This window comes from Stegodyphus dumicola, chromosome 5 (assembly GCF_044657685.1).
Source record: "Stegodyphus dumicola isolate Sdum_Otavi_A_Nest chromosome 5, ASM4465768v1".
Lineage (NCBI taxonomy): Eukaryota > Metazoa > Arthropoda > Arachnida > Araneae > Eresidae > Stegodyphus > Stegodyphus dumicola.
Genome location: NC_140772.1, coordinates 8,718,909 through 8,745,457, shown reverse-complemented (window position 1 = coordinate 8,745,457; position 26,549 = coordinate 8,718,909).

Below are 26,549 nucleotides of genomic sequence, written 5' to 3'. Positions count from 1 at the left end.
GAACAAAAGGGTACAAAATTTGGTTGGAAAATGAGCAAAAGGTAGTAGAAACCCTAAATGCTACTTTTAAAGAGTCGATTGGAATGCAGAAAAGTGGCAGTGGAGCTGCACCGGGCACCCTTCCTGATTTGGAATCTGAAGAAAGGGTAGAGTTCCAATCCACTGATACTCCAGTTGGCTATTTTCCTGAAATAGAGGAAAGAACCGATACCAATGTTCCTTCTTCTACAATTGGCACTGACACTCAATCTACATTGAGACAAGTAACTTGGCTTCGTAAACCTGTTCCAAGGCCAGACGGCACTCGTACGGATGTGTATTATTTTGAAAGGGGGTGTAATCAAAGACTACGATCACCAAATGATGTAGAAAGGTATTGCACTGAACATAATATTGAGTATGATCCTACCTTGTTTGATTTCAAGGGAAGCAATACTTATAGTGGTGAAATCGACCCAACTGGTACTCCTTCAACGTCGTATACCCGAGATAGCTGACTAGATGTTTTAATTCCAAACACTTATAACCAGGCAATGAAATCTGCAGAAAAGCTTAAATGGATAGAGGCAATGGAAGAGGAAATGGCCAACATGCGAAAGCATAAGGTATGGCATCTTGTTCCACTTCCTAAAGACAAGACTCCACTAGGTTGCAGGTGGATTTTCAACATTAAACGTGACGAATTTGGAAACATTGTTCGTTTTAAAGCTCGTTTAGTGGCTCAGGGTTATCGGCAAATTAAATACGATACCTATGATGAAACCTACTCTCTTGTAGTTAACTTTTCAGTAATAAGACTCTTTTTCTCCCTTTTAGTTGCACACCTAGGATGGGCAAATATACAATGTGACGTGAAAAGTGCCTATCTCTACGCTCCTTTATCAGAGGAAATTTACATGTCCCAACCACAGGGTTTTGTAGAGCAAGATAAAGAAACTTTTGTATGTCGTTTAGATAGAGCCTTGTATGGTTTGCATCAGAGAGGCCGATTATGGTACTACGAGTTGGATAGAACACTATGTAACCTAGGGTTCATCAAGTTTGAGTGGTGTAATTGTGTCTATCGTATTAAAGATTTTGTCATTCTGTTGGTTTATGTTGATGATATAGTTGTGTTTGGGAAAAGTGAAGTTCAGGCCAAAAGGATATTAAAAGTCCTGAGTTCACATTTTGATTTGAAAATTTTAGGTAAAACAAGAAAGCTTCTGGGTGTGGAGTTTGAATATGAGAAAAATAGTGTTTTAATTCATCAGCAATTATATATAGAAGACATAGTTAATCGATTTAAGTCTTTTAAAATACAAATTACTTCCCTTCCAATAGTTAAAGGTGTGAAATACTCAAAGTCTCAAAGCCCCAGTACACAAGAAGAAACGACTGAAATGATGAATTATCCTTATAGAAATGTTTTGGGATGTCTATCGTTTCTTTGTAATCGTACTCGTCCGGATATAGCTCAATATATATTCAGATTCGGATTTTGCTTCAAGCAGGGATGATATGGTGTCTATTGGTGGACAAATAGCTTTGTTGGGAGAATCACCTGTATCTTGGCGTACGTTTAAAGAAAGGGGAGTGAGTTTATCTACTATGGAGGCTGAATTTATCTCCATGATTGAATCAGCAAAAGAATTAGTTTGGTTTAAAAACATTTTGGATAAATGCATTCAGTTTAAAATTGCAAGTAACTATGTTTCGAGGCCAATATTGTTTGCTGATAACATGGCTGCTATATGTTTTACAAAATCACCCATTGAAAACTCAAGGACAAAACATATAGATGTGAAACTATTTTTCATTCGTGATCTATTGAACAGGGAAATTTTTGATTTAAAATATGTCCCAAGTAAAGATAATCTGGCTGATCCCATGACAAAACCGCTGACTAAGCATAACCTGGTAAAATTTTGTGGAACAATTTTCCTATGAAATTTGTTTTTGTGTGTATTTAAATTAAGAGTTTTGTTAATTTGAAACTAATATGTTGTAAGTCATATATGATGGATATTAGGTAAATGTAAAATTGTATAGTGTAAAATGTTGTATGAGTGACCAGGGCCCTGGGTAAATGTATTGAGCGTATGATCATATATATGACTTTGTATTGTTTTGTAACATGTTGGACTTTCTTGCTACGGTAAAAAGTTTTCAATAATGGGATAAGATTTTCCCAAAGAAAAATTTTCTTAAAAATTTCTGAATGAAATTGTGATATTTATTTATTCTTGTTTTGAATTTTGTAAAGATACTGGCATTCGGTTTTTATTTCAGGTCGGAGATGATGATGTGGGGGGCATTTGTTGGAAAATATAGCTTATTTTTAAACCTTTTACTGCATCATCTCTCCTCCTTGAAATGTTTATTTAGTTTAGTCCTTATTTTAATATAATATAGTAGTTACTTCTACTTCTTTTCTTGTTGCCACTGTTTGCATTGAAAACGGACTGTTCCAACCTAATTGAGATGCAAAAACGAAACATGATTTACGTCATCTGAAAAGCCGATTCGTGCCGATAGCTGATTGGTTGCCGTGAGATGACGTCATTCCTACTTCTGCTATAAGTATCTCGCATCGCTCTGGCTCAACCCTTCTAGTTCCTGGTTTCCCGGCTGGTAAGTGAGCGGTTTCCAGCCCCTTCAAGGGATGCATGCAGTCCGGTGAAAGGATGCCTTGATTCCGGTTTGCGAGATGATGGTTCTAGATTGAAGTTCTTCGGTTCCGGGGGCTATCCTGTGAGTGACTGCTGTGGGCGGCGTCCATGTTTCTTCAATGAGGGCGGAATTAAAAATACGTGAGCGGCGACGACTCCTTGTGCAAACGAAGTTAGGCCGGTTTTAAGTGGTTTCACATTTAAAATTTTCAGGTGTTTTCTTGAGCATTGATTATGGACTTATTGAATGGGTAGCCTGCTTTATATTTAGGTTGCATAGTCACTATTTAGGACATTGTCATTTTTTTTTTGTTTTTGTTTGTATAGAATGCCAGTGTTTTGGAGTACAGGTAAAAATATTTGATGAATGATGATTATGTTGTGTTTTTCCTAATACTCTAATATTGTTGACATTTATTTTATGTGTTTTTATTTTTTATTATATTGTTAATAATTGGTTAAGTTCAAAAATCTTTTATTGTCTTCAATGTCTGCACAACATAACTCAGGGAGCTTTCATTGCTACTACTGCTAAATGTTTAATTTCTTTACACTTTGCTTTAGCATCATGTGTTTCTTTCGTTCGCGCTGCGCGTAAGCTAATAGACACACGGCTACAAAATTTGCTACATAGGTGTATCCAGACAAGGGCCAGTGCACGTCGAAGCGATTTTTTCGAATTCAAATTTATTTTTATTTTATGTTTTGTGACGAAATTGCGTCATTTTGAGACATAATGGGCTATAGGAAAGCGAGATTTTACTCTACACGCTCCATTTTCAAATCGTCATGAAACATAAGCACTTAGATATTTTACGAACTTAAAATAAATTTCTTGTTTCAATAAATCGATTAAATACGAATTTATTTAACAAATGGAGCTGAACACATTTTCAACGGGATATTTTTTTAAAATGTAGTTTATTTTTCTTTGATTTTTGGACACGTTAAACTTTCATCCTTGCGACTGCTTTTACAAAAAGAATTTTGGAAAACTGATAATATTTTGTACTTTTAAAAATATTTTTAAATGAAGCTTCCGAGTACACTTCGCACATCTCACACCTTTAAAAATGTGATTTTGGCAACAATTTTCCTGTCTTATTGTTGTTGATATATTTTTGATGAAATCGCATCATTTTGAATAGTTTCATTCTTTTAGAAATAAGGGTTTGGCAACATTTTTTCATCGTATTTCTTATGTCACTGTTTTTAAGAAATTGGCATACTTCATTGTCATGTATATATATATATAATACATTTTTATTTATTTTTTTGATAAAGTTGTTCTGTAGAGTAAAATTCTGCGTGGAATTTTATGTTTTTTGAGTTGTTTTCATGTTAATTTTTGCTTATTTCACTGTTTGTAAGATACTGAAAAGTTTTGCATATTTTTTTTCTTCAACGGAAAGTTGGTTAATTTTTTATTAGGATGTTAATTATTTGCATTAAGGGTGTAGGGTTTATATTTATTTTAACTAACATTTATTTTAAGTTTAAACTATCTTTCCTGTCAAGCCTTACTTTCCCCTGGAATTGCCAATGCCAGAGCCAGAGTATATAAATTTTAGTAGAACGCGCAAAGGATTCAAATTGTCAGCGGAAGTAATCTGAGTTAAATAGAAGGGAAACGAGTTCGAAGGTATGCTTTCTTGCTTCACGAGCGTAGAGGTGGCTAGTTAGAAATTGAAGAACCACGCGTTTCAGCCTGTGTGCTTGCCTCGGCAGATTGTTAATTTTTCAACGTAATATTCAGAAGTTTGCTGAATTATCAGCGGTATCTTAGAACGCGGTGAGGTTAGTTACGTTTAGAGAGCCTCGTAGTTAGGCACTTGTTATTATTCTTTTTTAGTTTCTTATTTTTATTTTACCGCCAGATCGGCGTAGTTTGTGAGCGTCAAGAGCACGCATTTGTAATTTCTAAAGTTGAATAAAAAGGGATTTAAACCCTTCTCAAGACTTTGTCTACTTTCCAGTTCTTAGCAGTCACCACTATTGTTGCGTGCAGGTTGGAAGCGCGCAACATAACATTAGCGCTCCAACACTTGTCGAACTGAAATGGCCGAAAATTGGATGGAAGTTGCTGGACAACAACAAGAAATGGCAAACCAATTGGAAGGATTTGGATACCTGGTCCAGACGATGACAGCGTCAATCAAGCCAAACGTCAATTTCGACGGAAAAAATCCGGTGGCGATATTTCTAGAATGCCTCGACAATCACTTCCAGCTCTACCCTGTGCCTGAAAGACAAAAAGTTGCCATCGCCACATCTGCACTAAGAGGACAGGCCGCGCCATGGTGGAAGAATATAGGCAAATTTTTATTAGGGGAATCCGGAGGCCAGACATATACATTTGAAAATTTCAAAAAATCGTTATTAAAGGCCTTCCCCATAGTGAAAGATCGAGCAAGGCTAGAAGCCGAACTGTATAGTTTTTATCAACGGAATATAGAAAAGTTGACGGACTTTATTCTGCGAAAAATTAAGCTGACGGATATGCTGTATGGGAAGAAACCTGACGCGGAGATTATTGAAATAATCTTACCAAGATTGTTACCTGCTGTTCAAGACTACTTCGCAATTAGAAACCCAAGCACATTGCAGGAGCTCTTCGAATTAACGGTCAAGTTCCAAAATCGCATAATAGCGGAAAAAGCTAGAGGGGCATCGTATTCTCAAAGTATCCGAAGGCAATCTTCAAATCAGCAGACCAGAAATGCAAACCGCTCTTATGGGGGAAAGAGCTATCAAGCTAACTCATCGAAGCTCGAAGGTCAAGGCCTAAAAAGGAAATTTGAAAACAACCGTCCGCGTACCCAGAAGGCAGAAGTTGAAAGAAAAGCTTTAAACGAGTAGAGGGTCCTGTGAAAGCGAGGGTCCAGACCCCGGAAGTTTTGAAAAAACCCTGAAGAAGACACTTAAATACGATCATCGTAAAGAACTCACAGTTACCAATTAATTATACAAGTCCTGGTTGGCGATGTACCAGTAGAAGCCATCATCGATACAGGAGCAGAAGGTAATTTTATGAGTGATATTTTTTTAAGTACTTTAATAGGTTTCGATTATTTAAAAATAAAAACACAGAAGTAATAGCAGCGCAAAGACAAACTTGTCATTGTATTGGAAAACTATCTTTAAAAATTCAAGTTCAAAACGAAAGCCTTAAAGTATTAATTTTTGTAGTAAAAAATTTGCAAAGTCCACTTATTTTAGGTATGGAGTTTTTAAAAGCCGCGAAGGCCAAACTGAATTTTCAGGAAAGTTCTATCGTGCTGGAGATGGATCGGAGGGTGGTGGAACCAGTGGAACAACCGCAAATTGATCTTAGCCATTTGAATGACCATGAAAGTCAAGCCCTCCAGCAAGTGGTGAGTACTTCTTCAAACTTGTTTTCAGAACGGCCTGGTAGCTGTCAAATAGTTACGCATGAGATACAGTTAACTGCCAACAAACCCTGTAGGACTAAATCTTACCGCTATGATAAACAAAAAGACCAAATCATAGAGGAACATTTTCAGGAAATGTTAAAGAACAAAATACTAATAACGCCCATAAATAGTGAGTACGCGAGTCCAGTCGTACTATGTAAGAAAAAGAACGAGTTTCCTCCTTCGGATAAAAGGGCTTGGAGGTTTGCTATCGATTACAGAAAACTTAATAGTATTACTAAATTCCCAGTTTACCCTTTGCCGGTTGTAGAGGAAATTATTAGAAAGATTAAATCTACAAGATACAGGACTACTTTGGACTTAACGTCTGGCTACTATCAAATAGCTATGAGACCCGAAGACATACATAAAACCGCGTTTATAACAAAATCGGGCACTTATGCATTTTTACGCATGCCCTTTGGGTTGTGTGGGGCCCCATCAACATTCCAGAGAGCTATGGACATTGTTCTAAAGCCTGTCCTAGGAAAATCGACTTTAATCTATCTAGATGATATAATTATAACGAGCAGTACGTTGGAACAACATATTAAAGATCTCAAAGAAGTTTTTAAATTATTAAAAGAGGCCGGTCTTACAATTAACGCCTCAAAATGCAAGTTCGCAACTAAAGAACTTAAATATCTGGGTTATAAAATTTCGCAAAAGGGTATAGAAACTCAAGATTCAAAAAGAAAAGCAATCAAGAATTTCCCACCTCGCAACACCGCCAAGAAACTTTCTTCTTTCCTTGAGTTATGTTCTTATTATCGGCCATTCATAAAAGATTTTGCTAATATTGTTGAACCCTTGTTAGTATACGAGAGCGTATACGAGAAAACAAGCTTCGCATGAACGCATCAAGACATACACGTAGTACTCTTCACAATGCAGGAAGTTTACTTTGAGCAACACACTACATAGAGCTCGTAGACATATATAGTAAAGATTTTGCTTTGGCAACAGCCCTCTAGTAAAATGTATGAAGTTTATATTAGCATCTCACAATACCTGAATGAAATTTTTCTATTTACTTCTTCATTTACTATTTTCTTAAATTTCTTATCAGTAATCCTGTCTATATATTATAGATATCAAAATCAGAAGAAATTAATTAATTATCTTTAAATGTATCTAAGTAATGAAAACTTCGCCCCTGTTCATACCGAAACAACACGATGTAATTGTAGATAGCTAGAAAGTAAAATGTATTCAGCAGGCTGTACAGCAAGCGACATCTATAAATGGTGATAACACAATAATGTTATATAATGTTATATACTGTCAGTTTTAAAATAAGAACATATTCATCAGTGTTTTAAAAATACGAATTTTGCATCAAATTGCAAAACAAATATCTTAAAAATCTGCCTTTTCATGCATAAGAGTTCAGCATTCGGAAAATTATATTTTCGTAAATGGTTTAGCAAAAATTACGAAAATTATTGCCTTGAGAAATGGATAAGCTTGGTATGAATCCGAATTCCGCCAAGACTACCCGTCAATGGTTGTTTTGAACACGCCCTTAATGAATATATATAACCCTTAAAAAAACGTAAAGTCCGTGAATCTACTATCCGAGTGTGTCTTTATATCTTGAGTATTTAAGAAATATGAAATGCATTTATCTATCTGGATAAAGCTAACGCTATTGCCTGAATAACAACGTTTATTTAACATTTGATATAACCAACTTCATATACATCTTGAAATAAAACATAAATTTCTTAATAAAATACAAAAATTGCAGAAAAAATACAAAAATAATGGAATTTCTAATAACACTGCAAGTAACATACCAAGGAATAAATTGCGCGGCAAAACTGATGCAATCTACAATATGTAAACCAAAAAATTTATTTACCGCAATAGAAATGCAATAGAATGAGAAATGAAACTATCATGAGATTTATAACGAAAAATTTACCATAAACTATTGCTATATGGTAGTAAATATATACTTTTAATACTATTCATTTAAATATGCTGAAACTTTCATAATATTCATTACTTACGAACGCTTTTTCATCCATCGAAGCATAGCAAAGCCATTCTCAATTCAGTGCTAGTGCACGTCAATAAAATAAGGAAAAATCCAAATTTTTACAAAAAATCAATCGAATTGACTCCTTTCTCAGAAAACGTATATCTACAAATGCAGTATTAATATATCACATCAATATAATTCGGGATCATAAAATCTCCAAAGAACGCATTAAACGCAAAAAATCGCATTAAGGCAGAATGAAGAATTTTCACTCTTACAATGACTTTTACAACAATATAAAATAGAATCTAATTTCTAAACTAAGTGTTCATTGTTACACCATATTTCATTCTTGGGGAATCTTTCATGGTTGTTCAGTAATTCTAACTGCTAACTTGTTTAAATAGTATTATGATTTCATACATAGGCACAGACTTATATATGTATATATTAATGTAAGTAACATACATCATCTTATTATATGTAGGCGTATAATTCTAAATTAATTATACTAGTCAACATAATTTATATATTGATAGCATCAGACTTTTAAAATTATTTGTTACTATCTGCTTGCTAACGATTATATAATTACGTACAGTGGTACCTCGACATACGAGTTTAATTCGTTTCGTAACCTTGCTCGTATCTCAAAGCAATTTTCCCCATTGAAATTAATCGAAATGCCATTAATCCGTTCCAGATCCCAAAACACGACCTGAGTTGTTTGTTAAGTGTTTTTAAATAAGAATCAAAAACAAGAAGAAATATTTATTTATAAATAACAAATACATATTCTATAAAAACATAATTAAAAGAAAAAGTGAAGTGCCTACGGAAGAGCTTAATTTTTGGCACTGGTCTTCGCTTTTTTCGTCATGATCTGCTTATTTCCACCCGCAGATCGTTTAAAAAAACTTTCCAAGGAGGTTTGTTTCTTCCTCCGTGTCAAGGATGCACGACTAGTTGTAACTTTTTCGTGGTGATTTTTATCCACGAACTCTACAACTTTCTCCCACATTCCCAAGACCTGTTTTATATCTTTTGTAGTTGTAACCTCCTCCACCTCTGGCTTCTCTTCAAAACTAATTTTTCGTTAACCCAACGTATGCTGCTGCTAATACAGATCGTGTAACTCCTCGGTTGTCAGCTCCTGAGACTGTTGTTCGACGAGTTCGTTCACATCTCTCCCATCCACCTCCAGACTCATGGATTTTCCCAGAGAAACAAGCTCCTCTACCAATGCCACTTTAGGTTAAAATCTTTCGAAGGCCCTTTCTGCTACAGCCTCAGGCCACAGCTTCTTCCATGCAGAGGTTAAGGTCCTCGTTGTAACACCCAGCGAGGCCTGATCAATAATTCCTAGGCATATGACGATCTTAAAGTGGCCTTTCCAGAACTCTCGATGGGTAAGGTTTGTGTTCTCCGTCACCTTAAAGCAGCGCCAAAAAATGTGCTTGGTGTACAATTTCTTAAAATTAGAAATCACCTGCTGATCCATGGTCTGCAGGATAGGAGAGGTGTTGGGTGGTAGGTAGGGAACTTTTATAAACTTGAACTCTTGGAGTAAATAATCTTCGAGATTTGGTGGGTGAGTAGGGGCATTGTCGAGGAAGAGAAGGGCTTGCATGGGTAGGTTGTTTTTCTGTGGGTATTTTCTAACAGAAGAGCCAAACACCAGGTTTATCCACTCCACAAAGAATTTCCTGGTGACCCACGCCTTCGGATTTGTCCTCCACATAACTGGCAGTTTTTCTTTTGAAATATTATATGACTTAAAGCCTCTGGGATTTTCCGAATGGTATACTAGCAGAGGCTTGATTTTACAGTCGCCAATCGCATTGGCGCAAATTGCTAGAGTTAATCTATCCTTCATGGGTTTGTGACCTGGCATCGTCTTCTCCTCTGCCGTTATGTAAGTTCTGTTCGGCATCCTTTTCCAGAAAAGCACTGTCTCGTCACAGTTGAAGACTTGCTGGGGGAATGTATCCTTTGGCTACTATCAGTTCGGAAAACATTTTGATGTAAATCCCAGCTGTCTTAACATCCGAACTTGCTGGCTCACCATGCCTGACGACGGAACGAATGCCGGTCCTTTTCCTAAAGATGTCAAACCAGCCCCGACTGGCTTTAAACGAGTCTTCTGATTCCTTGTTTGTAGAAGTGTGTGAGATCTTTTTTAGCAAATAACCATAAATCGCTCGTGCCTTCTCACATATGACGCGTTATGTTAAGGTTCCTCCTTGAAGCTGCTTCTCTCTCACCCACCCCATCAGTAGTTTCTCCATCTATTCAGGGAGAGAGGTCCGGAGCTTAGACATTATTGTATCGGCCTTAGATGGCGTTATACCCTTTATCAACTCCTTTTGTTTAAGCACAGTACATATTATTGATGTGCTACGCCCGTACATCCTCGCCAAGTCAATTACTTGCACACATTGCTCATGGTTTTCTATGATTTCACGCTTTAATTCAATAGACATCATCTTCTTCTTTGGACCCATGGTTATAAAAATAAATATGATAATGTTTTCTAAATGTACAAAAAGCAAAACGCGCCAACCCAGCTTATCAAAGATGCTTCCAAAACGAGGGAAACAAGCACGCAGACTGAGATCTTGTCTGAGGTGGGAGAAACTGTTAGACGCTGCATCTAAATATAAATAACCATCGTCTTCACTGCCGAAACCCTCTAAACTATTCTATAAATCACTATCATATCAGCTATAAAATCGTTATTAGCCAAATCTATATCATCATCAAAATCATCTAAATATTCCTCACCACACAAAACACATCATCATTTTACACCATCGTATCACTATCACCATCGTCAGAATAAAATAAACCACCATCACACAAATCACATCATCATTCCATACTAATCAATCGAAACTATATATCATATACACCATCATCATTGAAGTCGTCAAATAATAAAATCACCTGAATACAAAGTACTATCACCTAAAGTTTTATTACCATCATACTCATTTAATCACATTCTTCATCACTATAACATATAATCACGATAACTTAAATAAAAAATCATCAGCAGTTAGTATAAATCCTCATCCTTAAAATACCAGCTAAATTATTTAAATCATCATCATTTAAATCAAGATTTTTTTTTTTTTTGGTGTTTCGCTAGTATAACATCAAAACGAGCCAGTTTCATTTCGGTACACACATGTACAGGTAAAAGTGTTGGAGCTTCATTAAAGATTGCACAGGTATACATCCCAATAACTAACAGAATACAGCACGGAGGGAAGGCCAGAAGAGGAATAATCCTGCTGGTAGTTCTTTAAAGAGAGATTTAGAAGTTAGTTTTTAAGTGAGGAGGACAAAAAGGGAGAACGGTTAATAGAAGAAATGAAGAAATCTAGAAAAAGGGTCATTAGAAAGTAGCAATAATACTGTAGTGGGTAAATCAATTATTAGCCCACCGGATGAGACCAGATCTCGAAACTTTGTGCTGTTGGGAAAGGAGGGAAATCTAATAAAACAAGTTTTATATCAAGCTTGTACAGAATACTAGCAGGTTAGCTGCCAGCCTTCATCTGTCTTTTAAATGTACCGGGAAAATGGCTGAAAGAAACACCAAACTTTAAAATTAAAAACAGCGCAGAATTTTACTCTGCAGAACAACTTCATAAAAAAAAGTTATTACGTATAACAAAATTACCATGAAATAAGCAATATCCCTTAATACAAATATTAATGATCCTAATAAATAAATTAACCAACTTCCCTTTGCAAAATCTTAAGAACTCAAATGGTATAAAGGAGGTCAAGAACTTTGTTTCCTAAAAAAATCATTCAAAACTTTTCAGTGTATTAAAATCAGTGAAATGAGCAACAAAGAACGGAAAAGAATACAAAAAACAAAACATTTCTGGAAAGCAAAGTATAATTAATGGTATTTTATCTTATATTTTCAAGAGAAAAAAAATTACAATGAAATAAGCTATATCCCTTGTAATGCTGCGCCCTTCCAACCTGCACGCAACAATAGTGGTGACTGCTAAGAACTGGAAAGTAGACAAATTCTTGAGAAGGGTTTAAATCCCTTTTCATTCAACTTTAGAAATTACAAATGCGTGCTCTTGACGCTCGCAAACTACGCCGACCCGGAGGTAAAATAAAAATAAGAAACTAAAAAAAGAATAATAACAAGTGACTAACTACGAGGCTATCTAAACGTAACTAACCTCACCGCGTTCTAAGATACCGCTGATAATTCAGCAAACTTCTGAATATTACGTTGAAAAATTAACAATCTGCCGAGGCAAGCAGACAGGCCTAAATGCGTGGTTCTCCAATTTCTAACTAGCCACCTCCACGCTCGTGCAGCAAGAAACACACTTTCGAACTCGTTTTCCTTCTATTTAACTCAGATTACTTCCGCTGACAATTTGAATCCTTTGCGCGTTCTACTAAAAATTACATACTCTGGCATTGTCAATTCCAGGGGAAAATAAGGCTTAACAGGAAACTTAGTTTAAACTTAAAATAAATGTTCGTTAAAATAAATATAAACCCTACATTTGCCGCTGCCAGAATTTGGTAAACTTGGAAGCAGGTCCTAGAAACGACCTGTTGGAAAGTTTCCACAATTCTGATCTAAATTTTAAGAGCCTCGTTGACATAAAAAAAATCTGTTATCTCACAAAAGGTAGAACAAATTTCTGTAGATACTTATTTAATTCTCTCTTCTTACAGCAACCTTTCCTGGACTTCAGCAATCAATCTGTTCTCTTCCTTCCAGTATCTGGAAGGAATAAGTATCAGTATCTTTCTAAATACATTATAATTTACACTTTCTTGAACTGAATACGTTTTTGTTTTTGAACGATTTATTTTCCTTAGTTACTGCTTAATTCACATTCATTCAAGTATTCAAACATGAATTTAACTTTACCCTGGCTCTCCACCATGTGTGGTGTCAAACGGGAATATTCGTGTTTTAGTATTGCAACACTTCTCCTAACCACAATGATTTGTTAGAATTCAACGACCAAATAGACACACCTTACTCGAAATTCTACAACTCGATGAGCTACTTTAACATTCTTAAAATTCAAGTGTAGGTGGAGAACCCTACAAAACACATTCATTCTAACTTCCCCCTCATTTATCTTTAGACATGCAGGCTTTCGCTCTAAAGCATGATTTTATCTACAGTTTAATACTTAAATTTGAATTCATTGCTTTTGAGCATTTACTTTTAGCATCTAAAATTTTATGCTTCTAGACTAAATTCTACTTTTACATAACTTTCAAGCATTTACGTTTATTTACAAAATTTTAATACATATGATTTTTACAATTTACCATAAAATGAATAATAGAAAAATAAATTTTTACTTTACTCATTCTTCGGCAAGCTGGAGGCACTGAAACTAAAGTTGTTATTAATACAAGAATACGAAGTTATTTTTATCTTCGGCCAAATTTTGGCTTTAACATAACAGAATTAGTCTTTCGACCAACAGAAACTGCTTGTTCCTAGATTTTATACTTAAAGAAAATAATACTTTTGCCTTAGCTAAATAAAGTAAAAGAAAACTAAATCTCAACCGAGACACATTGACTTCCGTCAAAACATAGAACTTTGTATTTACGCATAACATTTCGGAACAAAATTTTATAGAAGATTTTAACTTATCTTTGAGTTTTCGATGATTGTAACTCCGACATCCTCTTCTGGCAGATCTGCTCCCACGTTATAGATTTCATCGACGTCAGTCGTCTCCTTAGGGTCCTTCGAGTGTCGTCCACGTTGCCTCTTGGAGTGGTAGTCGTCGGGTTGCTGTCTTTTCCGTTTTGCCCCTGGATGGCTGGTCTTGGCGTCCTCCGGTCTGGAATCGTGCTTGGATTTCTTCTGTTGGTGGTGCTCTTCTCGTTCCTCCTTCTGTCTTTTCGTTCTCGGGAACGGCGGCCTTGTTTGCACCTGACTCTCTGACCCTGGAAGCGTTCTCCTCGATGTAGAATTTCTACTGCGATATGTTGTAAGTGGTGTTTTCCTCTTTACCAAAGTGTCTTTACGCGGCGGCTTTGCTTTCTTGTATTTCTTAAATGCTGGAGTCTGACGTTTTCATTTCTTCTTTTCGGTACCATCGCATGACTTATAGAAGGGCTAGGTTTCTCTTCAGTTCTCTGCTTCTTGGGTTGTGGAACGGGTGACGTTACTTCTGGACTTTCTACTTCTTTTACGCTTGAGTCCTGCAAGAAACTTTTAAGGATTTCAAAATCATTTTGATTATAACATTTTTCACCTGGTCGGGACTTGCTTTACAGATTTCCCCCCTCTCGTTCTTAAGGTACGATACGACTCCCTTGATTTCCTGAATTACATAGGGGCCTTCAAATTTTGGAGCTAACTTTGCAGTAAAATTGTCTGGGGCACTTGATAAAGAAAATTTCCGCTTCAACACTTTATCTCCAACTTTAAATTCTGCTTCACGGCGTTTTCTATCATAGTATAACTTTTGTCTATTTCTTGCCGTATCCGAGCTTTTAACCGCCTGGTCGATAAGTGTTTGCACATCTTTCTGTTTAAATTCTTGCTCTCTTTGTTGCACAAAGAATAATTTACCTAATGGCGTAATTAACTTTCGTCCTAAAAATAATTCTGCTGGGGTTTTCCCGTAGTATCGTGATTTGCCGTTCTTAAAGCATAAGCTAACACATTTATGTAGCCATCCCAGCGCTTGTGATGTGTGCTAACATAACTGCGAATTATTTTTACAATGTTTTTATTAACTCCTTCTGCTATGTTTGCCTGTGGTCTATACGGAACCATTTTGATATGGCGTATGCCAAGTCCAGTGCATATGTTTTCAAATATTTGGCTAACCAATTGTTTACCGTTATCGCTAATGACTTTTATCGGTGCACCGTATTTTAAAATGTATCTGTGTAAGAATGCATCTGCGACTGTTTGGGCTGACGCGCGTTGAAGTGGAAGAATTTCTGGCCATTTTGAAAAATGATCTACAATTACTAAAAGAAAACGATTTTTATTTAACTCACTCTGGGGGAAAGGACCAAGAAGATCTATGCCTAAAATTTCATTCGGAAATGTAGCGCGAATGTACCGGCCGGGCTGTAATTAATATCATTTATTAACTGACATTTATTGCAGGACCTGACATACGCAGTTACTATTTTGTATAATTGCGGGAAATATACCACCTCGCGTACCCTTTTTAAAGTCTTTCTGACCATTAAATGACCCGCTGTTTTCGCGTCGTGTAATTCTTTCAAAATGCTTAATCGAAGTGAGGCTGGGATGACTGGTTTGTATTCAAGATTTTCGTTTGTTGTTCTCGTATAAAATAATAAATTATCTCTTATTTCATAGTTTTCTGCTCTATTTCTTATCGCATCGATATCTGTGTGTTCAAAGCTTTCGAGGTCTTTCAAATACGCATAGATACTTCCAAATTCAGGATCAGCTTTCAATTCAGCAATAATTGTATCTCTAGAATCTAAAATTTTTGAAGTCAACACAGCGCATTTAAGTTCATTGCCTTCATCGTCCAGTTTTATACGAGAAAGTGCGTCAGCTACATTGTTTTTCTTATCCGGTTTATGTTTGATTATGAGATTATATTCTTGGAGTTTTTAAGCCCATCTTATTAACCTGGGCGTTAGGTTTTTCCACAAGTAAAGTCTACCAACAGCTGCATGATTCGAAAAGACTGTTACTGGCGCTTTGCCGAAATAAACTCGAAATTCGTGTACAGCCTTTAATACGGCTAATGTTTCTCTCTCTGTAGCTGTATAATTCCTTTGTGTATGATTCAACGTTTTACTAAAAAATGCCAAAGGATGGCCATTTTGCATAAGAACCGCACCCACAGCATAGTCCGACGCATCTGCTGCAATTTCCAGGTTTTTGTCCCCCTCCGCGAATTTCAAAACAATGGCATTGATAAGCACTTTTTTTAACCTTTCGAATGCGGTATTTGCTTCTCCTGTCCACGTGAATTTACTTTTCTTTCTTTTAATTACTAACGAGTGTTCAACAATATTAGCAAAATCTTTTATAAATGGCCGATAATAAGAACATAACCCAAGGAAAGAAGAAAGTTTCTTGGCGGTGTTGGGAGGTGGGAAATTCTTGATTGCTTTTATTTTTTAATCTTGAGTTTCTATACCCTTTTGCGAAATTTTATAACCCAGATACAGTCAAAAGTCGTTAATCCGGACTCGTCGGGACTTCGGTGATTCCGGATTATCGATTTTTTCGGATTATAGATCATCAGTTTAAATCGCGTAAGATGGCATGCAGAAATTCTAAAATAAAAAATATGAAACCGTAATTTATGAAATAAAGAACAATTATGATCTAAAGGGTATCAAAATTTACAAAAAAAAAAGCTTAATATTTATTTGTTTACTTTATTAAACATTTCTTTCAATGTAAGTTGTTTCGTTTTATGTGATCATACTTTCTCTTTAATTCTATAAACAGACATAATTTTTTGTTCACTTACAAAGTTCCGCTATTCAAGTCCCGTTAATTGCTGTGCCGAGAATACCGACTAACTTGTCAATCGAAATTTTTTCGTTTTCACTAACCTCTCTGTCACATTCTTCATGTCTTTATCCATTTTTTGCAGCAATTCCACTTTTTGTTTGATGGACATCGAAACATACTTTCGTTTTGTACGATCCTTTCGGAGCTCCAGAATCAAAAATTCTATTTGACATAATCGAAAGTTCAAGTTTACTTTACAAGTATTCAATATTGCTCTTACAGTTACAAGTATTCAATATTGCTCTTACAGTCTGCAAAAAATAATAAGCCGGATCCAATTCGAAAATTAAGGAACAACGCAATCATCAACATTAACTGAAATAGATAATTAGATAATTTTAGCTTACACCGTCCGTTATACATAAAACGCGCACGTGAAAACGTATTCTGCACTTGCGCACACGCAAATGCGCAGTCGTAAGTGATGCTAAAGCAAAGTTTAAAGTTTAAAGATATTAAACATTTAGCAGTATTAGCAATGAAAGCTCTCTGAGTTATGCTGTGCAGACATTGAAGACAATAAAAGATTTTGAACTTAACCAATTTATTAACAATACAATTAAAAAAATAAAAACACATAAAATAAATTTCAACAATATTAGAGTATTAGGCAGAACATAACATAATCATCATTCATCAAATATTTCTACCTGTACTCCAAAACACTGGCATTCTATACAAACAAATTTCAAAAAAAAAAAAAAAAAAAAAAAATGAAAAAAGTCCTAAATAGTGACTATGCCGCCTAAAAATAAAGCAGGCTACCCATTCCATAAGTCCATAATCAATGGTCAAGAGAACACTTGGAAAATTTAAATGTGAAACCACTTAAAACTGGCCTAACGCCGTTTGCATAAGGAATCGTTGCAGCTCACGTATTTTTAATTCCACCCTCCTTGAAGAAACATGAACGCTGCCTACGGCAGTCACTCACAGGACAGCCCCCGGAACTGAAGAACTTCAATCTGGAACCATTATCTTGTAACCCGGAATCAAGGCATCCTTTCACCGGACTGCAGGCATCCTTTGGAAGGGGCTGGAAACCGCTCACAAACCAGCCGGGAAACCAGGAACTAGAAGGGGTAGAGCCAGAGCGATGCGAGATACTTATAGCAGAAGTAGGAATGACGTCATCTCACGGCAACCAATCAGCTATCGGCACGAATCGGCTTTTCAGATGACGTAACATTGTTTCGTTTTTGCATCTCAATTAGGTTGAGACAGTCCGTTTTCAATGCAAACAGTGGCAGCAAGAAAAAGAAGTAGAAGTAACTACTATGTTATATTAAAATAAGGACTAAACTAAATAAAACATTTCAAGGAGGAGAGATGATGCATTAAAAAGTTTAAAAATAAGTATTATTTTCCAACAAATGCCCCCCACATCATCATCTCCGACCTGAAATAAAAACCGAATGCCAGTATCTTTGCAAAAATTCAAAACAAGAATAAATAAATATCACAATTTCATTCAGAAATTTTAAAGAACATTTTTCTTTGGGAAAATCTTATCCCATTATTCAAAAATTATACCGTAGCAAGAAAGTCCAACATGTTACAAAACAATACAAAGTCATATATATGATCATACGCTCAATACATTTACCCAGGGCCCTGGTCACTCATACAACATTTTACACTATACAATTTTACATTTACCTAATATCCATCATATATGACTTATAACATATTTTTCAAATTAACAAAACTCTTAATTTAAATACACACAAAAACAAATTTCATCAGAAAATTGTTCCACAAAATTTTACCATATTATGCTTAGTCAGCGGTTTTGTCATGGGATCAGCCAGATTATCTTTACTTGGGACATATTTTAAATCAAAAATTTCCCTGTTCAATAGATCACGAATGAAAAATAGTTTCACATCTATATGTTTTGTCCTTGAGTTTTCAATGGGTGATTTTGTAAAACATATAGCAGCCATGTTATCAGCAAACAATATTGGCCTCGAAACATAGTTACTTGCAATTTTAAACTGAATGCATTCATCCAAAATGTTTCTAAACCAAACTAATTCTTTTGCTGATTCAGTCATGGAGATAAATTCAGCCTCCATAGTAGATAAACTCACTCCCCTTTCTTTAAACGTACGCCAAGATACAGGTGATTCTCCCAACAAAGCTATTTGTCCACCAATAGACACCATATCATCCCTGCTTGAAGCAAAATCCGAATCTGAATATATATTGAGCTTCAGTTCCTTGCATACCAGCTTGAGTTTGTGCTGTCTGGTATTGGAAACGTACCCTAAAAGTTTAAGTAATCCTTCCCAGTGAAACTTACAAGGATTGCTTTGGAACTGAGAAAATATATTAACAGCATAAGCTATATCCGGACGAGTACGATTACAAAGAAACGATAGACATCCCAAAACATTTCTATAAGGATAATTCATCATTTCAGTCGTTTCTTCTTGTGTACTGGGGCTTTGAGACTTTGAGTATTTCACACCTTTAACTATTGGAAGGGAAGTAATTTGTATTTTAAAAGACTTAAATCGATTAACTATGTCTTCTATATATAATTGCTGATGAATTAAAACACTATTTTTCTCATATTCAAACTCCACACCCAGAAGCTTTCTTGTTTTACCTAAAATTTTCAAATCAAAATGTGAACTCAGGACTTTTAATATCCTTTTGGCCTGAACTTCACTTTTCCCAAACACAACTATATCATCAACATAAACCAACAGAATGACAAAATCTTTAATACGATAGACACAATTACACCACTCAAACTTGATGAACCCTAGGTTACATAGTGTTCTATCCAACTCGTAGTACCATAATCGGCCACTCTGATGCAAACCATACAAGGCTCTATCTAATCGACACACAAAAGTTTCTTTATCTCGCTCCACAAAACCCTGAGGTTGGGACATGTAAATTTCCTCTGATAAAGGAGCGTAGAGATAGACACTTTTCACGTCACATTGTATATTTGCCCATCCTAGGTGTGCAACTAAAAGGGAGAAAAAGAGTCTTATTACTGAAAAATTGACTACAGGAGAGTAGGTTTCATCATAGGTATCGTATTTAATTTGCCGATAACCCTGAGCCACTAAACGAGCTTTAAAACGAACAATGTTTCCAAATTCGTCACGTTTAATGTTAAAAATCCACCTGCAACCTAGTGGAGTCTTGTCTTTAGGAAGTGGAACAAGATGCCATACCTTATGCTTTCGCATGTTGGCCATTTCCTCTTCCATCGCCTCTATCCATTTAAGCTTTTCTGAGGATTTCATTGCCTGGTTATAAGTGTTTGGAATTGAAACATCTAGTCAGCTATCTCGGGTATACGACGTTGAAGGAGTACCAGTTGGGTCGATTTCACCACTATAAGTATTGCTTCCCTTGAAATCAAACAAGGTAGGATCATACTGAATATTATGTTCAGTGCAATACCTTTCTACATCATTTGGTGATCGTAGTCTTTGATTACACCCCCTTTCAAAATAATACACATCCGTACGAGTGCCGTCTGGCCTTGGAACAGGTTTACGAAACCAAGTTACTTGTCTCAATGTAGATTGAGTGTCAGTGCCAATTCTAGAAGAAGGTTCATTGGTATCGGTTCTTTCCTCTATTTCAGGAAAATAGCCAACTGGAGTGTCAGTAGATTGGAACTCTACCCTTTCTTCAGATTCTAAATCAGGTAGGGTGCCCAGTGCATCTCCACTGCCACTTTTCTGCATTCCAATCGACTCTTTAAAAGTAGCATTTAGGGTTTCTACTACCTTTTGCTCATTTTCCAACCAAATCTTGTACCCTTTTGTTCGTACACTGTACCCAACCAATCGGCCCTTTGTTGCCTTTGGATCGAGTTTAGAATTTCTTTTAGCCTTTGGAATTCCCACATAGGCAATCGTTCCAAATGCCTTAAGATGACGTACTGATGGTTTCCGCTTAGTGTATAATTCGAGTGAAGTTCTATCTTGGCCTTTATGACAAATTCTATTAAATGAATATGCAAAATACATTAGTGCATCTGACCAAAATTCAGAACTCATTCCACTATCGTGTAAGATTGCACGTACATTATTTAGAGCTGTTTGATTAAATCTCTCACAAACTCCATTCTGTTCTGGAGTATAGACATCTGTAAATTCATGCTTTACACCATTTTTATTACAATATGACCTGAATTGATTGTTATCATATTCTCGCCCATTGTCAGTCCTAAAGTATTTCAACTTAAGGTTCAAAGATCTTTCTGCACGTGCTATATGCCTTTCAAATACTTCAAACACCTGACTTTTCTCCACAATGGGGTACACTACCACATAACGAGAATATTCGTCAATAAAGGAAACGAAATAACGTTCACCATTCCTACCTGGAATGTTAATAGGTCCCCATACATCAGAGAAAACCCTTTCAAGCGGTCTCTTTAATTGAATACCTTCTAAAGGTCTATAGGAGATTCGTCTTTGCTTATTGATTTGGCAATGTTCACAAAACAAATTAGGTGAGTGCTTTAACACAGGAAGACCTCGAACTGAATGTCTCTTACTAGTCCTGACAATAGTATCATAATTTATATGACCAAACCGACCATGCCATAATTCACTATTATTATTCTGAACTGCGGATGCCTCAAATTTTACAGATTTGCCCCCCTTTTTGATTATTTTCGGGAACACATGATAGTTACTTCCTATCAACTTAGCCTTGTACAAAGTTGAATTCTCATCATCAGTAACTTTAATTTGCCCATTTTTACCATAAAATCTTGCTCCATTGATATCCACCCTATGTCCAGATATTAAATTTCGTCTTAGTTTAGGTGAATATAACACATCTTTAAGCAAAATAACCGTATCCCCAAATTTCATTTTAACAGTACCCTTCCCATGAATTGGAAAAGTTACCCCATCAATAGCTACTAGCATATTCTCATTTTTCACAGGAGAAAAAGTATCAAACAATTCACGATTTTTACAAAAATGATGAGATGCAGCCGTATCAAAGATCCAACTATCATCATTTTCTTCCAAATTGTTAACATTGGCTTGAGCTATAAAATGGGACTGTGCATGGGAATTATTACTTTTACTCAACTTGGGTTTATTCTTACACTTAGAAGATGTTTTATTACTACTAGATACAGCTGAGGAACAGAAGAAGCAGGTGAGGGTGATCTGGAAAAATTACCTCTCATTCTACAGTATTTTTGAATATGACCTGGACGGCCGCATTTATAACACTTAATCTGCTTAAAATAAGCCCTTTAATCTGCTTAAATTTGGGTTCACAGTGAGTACTTTGAACTTCTATAGTCTTATTGGAGTTTTCCCTATCTTTCTCTCTTAAATTAAGACGCGTTTCCTCTGCTAAAATTTCAAGTTCAACATTTTTAAAAATGAACTTTTCATCTGGCCACCTCAAAATATTCTGAACTACTTGATCAAATTTATCTGGAAGGAACCTAAGAAACTGGAAACATATATATGAGTCTCTTACAGCCTGATTAATATCAGCTAACTGTTCAGTTACTCGTTTTAATCTAGAAGAAAAGAAACTAATACTTTCATTTGGCTTGATTTTGCAATTTAAGAACTCTGAAAACAGGGACATATGTCTCGACCTATAATCTGGCTGGAAATATTTGGCAAGCGTATTCCATGCCACTACTGTGTCATCAATTTCACATATCAAGTTTCTATATTCAGGGCTTACATTCATATCAATTAACGATAATGCCAATCGACTTCTATTTTGAAAGTCGGCAATAATTTCTTTTGTAATACCCTTAACATCATCTAAATCAGGACATTTCTCAACACCTTTGACCAAAAGCCATGCATTTTTTTCATTCAAGACAAACTTCATATCTTTGGACCATGTAAAATAATTACATGCATCAAGTTTAGCAATATTATGCATGACACTAACAGTAGCCATATTTGAATTTTAACAAAAACCGCCCCCCAATCTCTTAAGTCCTAAATTAACTTTAAACTTCAAAAGTCTGCACTAAAAATAACTCAGGAGCTACTGGGCCCATAACCAATATGATGCTAAAGCAAAGTTTAAAGTTTAAAGAAATTAAACATTTAGCAGTAGTAGCAATGAAAGCTCCCTGAGTTATGTTGTGCAGACATTGAAGACAATAAAAGATTTTTGAACTTAACCAATTTATTAACAATATAATAAAAAAATAAAAACACATAAAATAAATTTCAACAACATTAGAGTATTAGGCAGAACATAACATAATCATCATTCATCAAATATTTTTACCAGTACTCCAAAACACTGGCATTCTATACAAACAAATTTCAAAAAAAAAAAAAAAAATGAAAAATGTCCTAAATAGTGACTATGGCGCCTAAAAATAAAGCAGGCTACCCATTCCATAAGTCCATAATCAATGGTCAAGAGAACACTTGAAAAATTTAAATGTGAAACCACTTAAAACCGGCCTAACGCCGTTTCCATAAGGAATCGTTGCAGCTCACGTATTTTTAATTCCACCCTCCTTGAAGAAACATGAACGCTGCCTACGGCAGTCACTCACAGGACAGCCCCCGGAACTGAAGAACTTCAATCTGGAACCATTATCTTGTAACCCGGAATCAAGGCATCCTTTGGAAGGGGCTGGAAACCGCTCACAAACCAGCCGGGAAACCAGGAACTAGAAGGGGTAGAGCCAGAGCGATGCGAGATACTTATAGCAGAAGTAGGAATGACGTCATCTCACGGCAACCAATCAGCTATCGGCACGAATCGGCTTTTCAGATGACGTAACATTGTTTCGTTTTTGCATCTCAATTAGGTTGAGACAGTCCGTTTTCAATGCAAACAGTGGCAGCAAGAAAAAGAAGTAGAAGTAACTACTATGTTATACTATGATGTATTTCAATTTGTCCTTAGTATTTTCTCACATATAGTATTAACACTTTGTCTACATGTTTCTAATGTTTCACCATAGTAAGCCTTCTCTTTCCGAATGTATTCAGTTCCTTTTCGCTTTCTACTTCTTTTTTTTTTTTTTTTTAATTTTATTTATTTATTTATTTAATGTTACCATATCCTGAGTTTTACTCTAGCTATTAGCTAGAGTAACTACTAGGTAGCATTCATTATAGTACATTCATTATATTCATATAGCTACTAGCTAGCATTCATTATAGTACAAAAACTAATATAGCTTGTCAATATCAACACATTTTTATCTTCAATAAAATCCACTAATTCGATCGATGCTGTAAAAATTACAATTTAATACTTCAGCCAATTATTCTGATTATAGTGATTTAAATTCGATTTTAGGCAACATATGCATTCTTTCAGAAAACGCGATATATTGGAGCACCGCTGTTACAAGTAAATACTGTACATTCAACCATTTCATAATATGTAAATGTAGCATAACTTCTTTTCGAGTGCTTGCATTGAGAGTCTCCTTCAAGTAAACCTTAATGGAACTTTAATTTTGAAAATTTAGAAGTATTATAAAAGCCTCAGAATTATTTCCATTGCAAATATTTATGAATTATGAAGAAAAATATATAAGAAAAACATCAATGAGAAACTATTATCGAATATACATTTCATGACAGTAGTAAAACATTTTTTCAGTACCGACGGTGTTAAAAAGCTCAATATTGTGATAAGTAAAAGTATACTAATCTATAACACTCATTTGATATTTTTGAAATTAGGAACTATAATGTAATTCTAACCATTAAAGTAACATTGTATTTGTATTAACTACAACTGTAATTGTAATTTCAATTAAATTTATCAGTACTCCTTGTTTCCTGCACCTTGAGGGAGACGCATTATTATTATTATTATTATTTTTTTTTTTTTTCTATTATATAAAATGCTGTCCTCAGAAAAAAATGTCTCTAGACATGATTCTGTCTCCAAAATTAATGGATGAGGTGAACAGAAATAATCTTGGAACAGCCTTTGGGCAAGTGCTGCGAGTATGCGAAATATAAGACTGTAATTAAACTTCGACCATCCTGGAGACTACACTTTCTTAGAATATTGCCATTCGACAAATTATAAGACCTTCATTTATCTTTAAAGTTTAAGCTATCTGTTATTGACTGAGAAAAGCTGGTAATTCATTGTAGTTACTTTGTAGTTAAAACTACAACTAATGCAGTTATAATTGTAATTGTCCCGCCCAGATGGTATAGTGGTTAGGGAAGCCTGACTGCGATACTGAAGGGTCTGGGTTCGAATCCCGGAGAACGCATGGCTTTAACTGTTCGTCCTTTCATAGGAGGCGATGGTGGCCCACATATTAGATGCCTCCATAATAAAGTGACTGCAACTTCTGGCCTTGTATAGACTAATGGACTGTGTTGCACTGTAACTGTTCCCAATCTGCCATTGGGGGAAAATAATAATAATAATAATAATTGTAATACAATGTTTGTTCGAATTACAATATAACTTCAAAAGCAATTAGATTTTTCACTCAGCAGAGTAATAAGTCGTCTTTTGAATACTACAAGTTCAAATCGGATGCCCATTTTGGCAAACAATCTAAATGTTTAGATAGCTCCGTGGATTTCCTTATGTGTTACACGAATACAAATCATTTTATTTTAGAAAGTTCTCTATGAGTACATCATTCTTCTTAAACGTTTCGTTGCATTCAATTAAATAAAGATCTTTTCCTGCTTTTATTAACGGGTGATGTGAACATGAGCCAGTTTCCCTTAGAAAGTCCTCCACAGAAGCATCTTTGCAGTCTTTACCGTAAACCAAATAATATGACAATCACAGGTGCATAAGAAAATTGTACTTTTATTTGTTCTTACGTGAAACAATGATGGAAAATAGTTCATGTAAGTACTTTCACTTGTAACTGAATAATGCATTTTAACTATTTATAGAAAATGTGTGTTATGTTGAATAAAAGACCAATTCGTAATTTTTTTTTTTCCAATGGCAGGGAGTAGCCGTTTATAGACATTGATCACTACTAAGGCCGGTCATGTTATTAAGGAGGGAACTAATACGTGGGCCACCGTTGCCACCTACGAAGAGGACGAACAAATTACATTCATGCCCTATCCGGGATTCGAACCCAGGCTCTTCGGTACGGCAACCAGAGTCACGAACCGCTTTACTGTCTGGGCGGTAATTCATAATAAATGGATTTAGTAAAATGCCTAATACACACAGCAATTAAGCATACTGATTGCTGATCAGAATCCTTTTTTACCAGCTAAAGCAATAGGTTGGACAAGCGTCCCGTAACAAATCTTTTGCGAAAACATCCCTTTGCACTGGCATAAACTCTTTGCTTGCTTTCCCTTAATCTTGTAATTTAAGTTCACATGTATATCGAAGATCATAAACATACATATTTGCTTACTAACGTTATGGGCATTTCGGTCTATATAAAACATTTCCTTTAAATAGACTCCTATTTATGCTGGTACCGCAAACTACAAGATATGTAAGATGATTCAGAAGACATGACAGAAAATATTAGTATTTTTCTTATAGGTGATTATCCCGTTGTATTATTTAAAAACTCATTATCAAAAATGCAGAAACATTTCGAATATAATATTATTGACTGTAATTTTCAAATATTATCACGATTTCCTTAGCATATGTCACTGAAATTATAAGGGGCAGTTGTTTTTCTGATTAAATAGTTACAATCATCTGCTGTGCGATTTTATTTAAGAGGTCATTCATTACAACTGCATTGTAATTTTTATTAGATTATATAATTACAGTTATACCGTTTATTCAATTAGATTTCACAATTAAAATGCAATTATAATTAAAATGCATTTGAGTAAATTGTATATATAATTAAAAATTGTTACATTGTAATTACAAGATAATTGCATAATATTATTCCAATTACTATGTGTTTTCAATTGCATTCTGCAATTACATGTGCAATTAAGATCATG